The following is a 5,366-nucleotide window of genomic DNA, read 5'->3' as shown; positions in this document are numbered from 1 at the left end:
TCTGAGATTCAATTCCTGGATTTATAATTCTTAGCAATGTAATTTTGGAAAAGTTATAGAAATTCTCTGTACCTCAGTTTCCTCAAGTGCGAATAGGAATAACTGTACTTTACTTAGCAAGAATGAAGAGGAAAATGAAAATACTTTAAAATAACAGCACTAATATGCGTAAGTTTTTTTCCCTTCCTAAAAGCTAAAAGAATACAATGGAACATTATTCAGCACTAAAAGAGAGAGCGTGCTATCAAGCACAATAAGACATGGTAGGACATTAAATGTATATTACTAAGTGAAAGAAGTTAATAAGAAAAGGCTACATATGGATCCCATTTATATGACATTCTGGAAAAGGCAAAGAGACTGTGAAAAGATCAGTGGTTACCAGCAATTTGTGGGGAAGAAGGGATGAACAGGTAGAACACAGCAATTTTTATAGCAATGAAACTACTTTGCATGGTACTTTAATAATGGATACATGTCATTATAGATTTGTCATAACCTACAGAAGGAACACCACCAAGAGTAAACCCTAGAGTAAGTAAACTATGCCTTTTGGTTAATAATGATGTGCCCATGTAGACTCTTCAATGATAACAAACTTACCACTCTGGTGGGGATGCTGATAAAAAGGGAGTCTGGGAGACGGGAGGAAATAACATGGAAACTCTCCATGTTTCTGCTCAACCTAAAACTGCTCTAAAAAAGTCTATTAATGTTAAAAAAAAAAAAAAAGCTAAAATAAATTATAAAATAACATATATTATAAAGATAAATTAGTAACTTTGATGATCTTGATTTCTACAATTACCAAAATCCTCGCAAGATAATTCAAATATCCAGTTAGGTTACTTTCCAAATAAAATTTTTGGATGTATGTTGACAAAGCCTAACACCCTGCAAATGTCCATATTAATTATAAATATTTAGGTGGATAAGCTATTTCCTATTAGAAATAAAAATTATTATCTCATAATTTAAAAACATCACTTCACTTCTATATGCTAATTATCTAGTCAAGAATTATAAATAATTACATATTTTATTGAGAGATTTTTAACAATTATTAAGAGAGAAAGAAGCAAGATATATTGAGGATTAAAGTGAAATTCCATTATAAATAAACATGCTCAAAAAAAAAAAAAAAAAGATTCAAAGGTTAATAATGGAAAATTTCTCATGAGAAAAAACCCAAATTCTTTTTTACCCTCTTCTCCTTTACTCAGGCCTACTCTAATTTCCTCAAATGCCTCAACTAGAAATCTGTAAGTGTCCATCTCATGCTACAAGCCTCAGTAATGATTAAATACTACTACTGTATGCTCAATTGAGTAAATTATTGTTCATTCAAGTTCATAGTAGTTCCAAAGTGAATGCTTGTACATAAAACAGAGCTCTGAGTAGAGGTCACAGCTTTCTATGTTTATAGCTTCCCCACACTATTAATCTTGTGGCTGCACTTGATTAGTTTTTGACATGAATGCACTGTCTCAGAGAGGTCAATATAAGGAGGTTTCCCTGCTACTGACACTCTCTCTAACTTATGCTATTCAGAAACATTAAACTGCTTGTAGCAGCATTGTACAAGGAGTTCCTAGTGTCTAGACTCTAAGCGAGATCTCTATTGTCAGTGTGGCCTTCTTTACACTGCAAAAAGTAGTCTGAACACATCCTCCTCTTTATGAATACTTTCTGCAAAAACAAGTTCATTATCAAGCAACAGCCCAAATTTCCAGTGATGTCATATCATTTTAGCAAAAACAGAGCTGAAAAAATGAGAATAGTTATTGCAAAGCTAGTATTTGAGGTTAAATTCTTCTCCTTCAAAATAAAAATCAGTAATTTGTCTTCACTAAAATAGAGATCATGGTAAAAAGTCATTCATACTAACAATTATGTTAATATAACAAAGACATAGATGAATATAAGAAAAGTGATACACAAATATGAAAGTCGTTCAAGTACTGAATGAATTAATTTTCCCAAATGGTAGTTCCTATAGTATTTCACAACTTTTTCCAAACATAGGAAAAAAGAACATATACAGTTCAAGCAAATACATATATACACACACACATATTTTTTTATACCATAGTTTGTGTAAACTGATGTTTTTATCAAACAAAAATGTTCACAGAAAAGTATCACACTACAGAGTAAGTTAAAATGGGAAAAAATGGGAAAAAATTATATATTCATATATATATGTATAGCTATATACACACGAGTACACACGCGCGCACACACACACACACATGCACACACAAAGGCAATTCACAGAGAGAAAAAGATACATTCTATAGTATATTTCTCTCATAAAATTAGCCTGTTTGTAAAATGGCACAACTGCACACTGGTAGGTAAGATATGCCCAACTGCAGAGAAAAGCTTATTTCCATGATTAAGGAACAATAGCTTGAAAACACTTCTACAGTTAAGAAACAGCTAATAAAAAGAATCACAAGTTTATTTTTACAAAATAAATAATAATGATTTCACACCCAAGTTACCATCTGTATTGTTAAATATGCATGGCTTTATATGATCCTTATCAATTTGCAGTGTCCTTGCTGAGTGCCCTTAGTTCAGTACCTGTAAAAATTTCCACATGCCTTCCATTACACTGGTGTTCACTTTTAGTGGAAACTTAATCAGCTAGGGAGGAACACTACCATAGACTTGATAGATTATAATGACTGTTAACTAATGTTCTTGGACTAATAAAGAGATGTAGTTATAAGAACTTCTAACACTCTTATGAAGTTTTGGGATGTGGGGTTATGGGTAAAAAAAAAAAAAAAATCACTACCATAAATGAATTTGTTTAGAAGATACATATAACTACTGCTCAAAATCTAGCCAATAAAATAAAATGCTTTGGAACTGACATAACTGGGAATCTCAAAAGAAACATTTATATCCTGAAGATCTGTTGAACAATTTCAGTTTGCAACCAATGAATAGAATCTAATTTAAGTTAACAAGAGACATACAAATCTAAAGTGGTATAGAAAACATAAAGTTTAACTCTGGTTGAACTCCAGTGTCTTTTATGACTATTTTAATTCTAGTTACAATACCATCAGGCAAAACACTCCTATAAGGTAAAACGAGGAATTACAATTCACAGGGCTATCCTAAGAGTTTATTATTTTTTTCTATCCTGATTTATTACATAATAACCAAAAAGCTTAGCATATCAAAATATTTCTTACAACATATTGTCACCACTTAAATCTTTTATAGGTTCTGTCCTCAAGCACTATAAATTCCATTTATAAAGATAGCTGAAGACAAATTAAATATACTTAATAAAAATGGAATTTCTAAAACACAATGTATCTTCACTACCTCCCAGAAAAGGAAGTCAAAATCTTCATTTGAATTTTCTTCCCAAATTGTAAACCTTTCGCTGAGGAAAACAGAAATGACAGCTAAAGAAAGATAAAAGTTGGTAAAGTAAAATATTTTCAAGATGTAATTCTGTTGTAAAATAATCAGCATGCTTGTTTAGGATTTATTTCTATTTCCCTTCCCAATAACATGTCTTTAATTGAAGCACTTTCTTATTTTCTCAGTATTGACCATTCATATCATGCTTTTAAATACTCTTATGATTGATCCTAAAGAAAATTGTGTTTAAAAATGAGTATGGAATGAAAAAGTTCTGACAAGGTACTAAAGCTGAATCTCCAGAAGTCTATTTGTAAATCTACAAGAAATTATTGATAATGATTTAAGCTTATATATTGTAGGGCAATTTAAGACCTTTCCAAATTCTGGTCTCAATTTTTAAACCTTACCCTCTATTACACGCCATTAAAACAGATTTACTAAAGTTCCCAAACGTCTTTTGTTCTTATCCTATTCCAAATTCCTTCAAAATACAGGGGAAAGCATGAAGTTTAGTATTAAAAAGAATTAAATTTATCGCTCTATCCCAAAACTTAGATACTTTTATTATACTAATTAAGTTTGGCCTTATATTAGAATGTCTTAAACACTATGTCTTCAAACTAAAACTGAGGTCCTAGGAGCCAAGGGACAATGATTTACTAATCTTTGTATGCCCAATGAATTTTAATCAGTATTTTTTCTACATTGATCTATACAATAATAGTAACAATATTTTATATTGACATATCACATTATGGAGCATATTGACATATCACATTATGGAGCATATGGACAAATAATTTCTCTATATTGAAGTCGCTAAGATACTTATGTCCATTATCATATTAACAGTCAAAATTGTCTGCCAGTTGAAATTGGCTGTTTTTAAATCCATTGTTCACTCTCAAAGGGAAGGAAGGATAAGAGAGAAGGGAGGCAATTGCTTGGTTTGTGAGATAGAGAAGGTTACATTAAATAATAGTAATATAAGTAATTTGGGAAGACTTATACTGATTGTAGGCACTCTAGAGGTTAATTCAGTAAATATCCTGAAACCAGAAACCATGTTTTTTGATTTAGTATGTACAGAACTTAATACAGAATAATATATACTTTGGTGCATTAGCAAATGTAAAAACTGGAAGGACCACATAAAAGTCTAAATGTGTTTTGGTTTTAAAATATTTAAATAATTTCAGTCTACGGCCATGCTACCCTGAACAAGTCTGATCCCATCTAATCTCAGAAGCTAAGCAGGGTCGAGCCTGGTTAGTACTTGGATGGGAGACCACCTAGGAAGACCAGGTGCTGTAGGTGTAAAAATTTTAAAAATAAGGGATTGTAAACTGAAGGTCCTTGCAACTGTACACTTGAAACCTATGTAATTTGATTAAAAATAAAATAAAATAATAAATAAATAAATAAATAAATAAATAAAATATTTAAATAATTTCAACTTAAAAACCCATCTTTGATATAATACTTTTGATTTTGTTCTGACAATTATAAACATGTTGAAAAAGCATAAAAAATGTTAAGTGGTTAATCATCTTTAAAGCTGGTTTTTTTTAGCTACTTATATCCACTGATATATAAAAAAACTTTTTACGCATTAGTTTGGTCAGAAATAATAAGATATTGATCAAAACTCCAGAACATACACTGCAATCCATTGCAAGAACCCCTCTATTTATATATGGGCTTTCATTTAAAAGTTTTTCTATTGATTTTTGAAAATTATCAATACTCCTTACTACATGTTAGATCCAATATAAACTTTTAAGAACAAGCCTTAGAATCAAAAAACTTTTGAAAGAGTTTTAATAGGGTAAAAGTATTGTGGTTAGAAAGTGATGAACTGGGGACTACACATATTTTTAGCAGAGCAACCTGGCAAGAAGTTAATGTGAGAGCAGCTCCAAAAAAGCTTATGCTCTGAGCACAGCAACAGCCATCTGCTGATACATACTAAA

The 5,366-nt window shown here is 30.9% G+C and overlaps 1 protein-coding gene and 1 pseudogene across 4 annotated transcripts in view; one reads left to right on the top strand and one right to left on the bottom strand.

Annotated features, from left to right (window-relative positions):
- The window catches only part of TMEM135 (transmembrane protein 135), a 239,027-nt gene that overhangs the window by 98,225 nt on the left and 135,436 nt on the right, over positions 1-5,366 (bottom strand). The window lies entirely within an intron of this gene.
- Positions 4,592-4,710, top strand: LOC112474737 (annotated as a pseudogene).

The sequence above is a fragment of the Pteropus alecto genome, unplaced genomic scaffold (assembly GCF_000325575.1).
Source record: "Pteropus alecto unplaced genomic scaffold, ASM32557v1 scaffold7, whole genome shotgun sequence".
NCBI lineage: Eukaryota > Metazoa > Chordata > Mammalia > Chiroptera > Pteropodidae > Pteropus > Pteropus alecto.
Note: the sequence above shows the minus strand (reverse complement) of the source record. Positions and strands in the feature narration are given on the sequence as shown.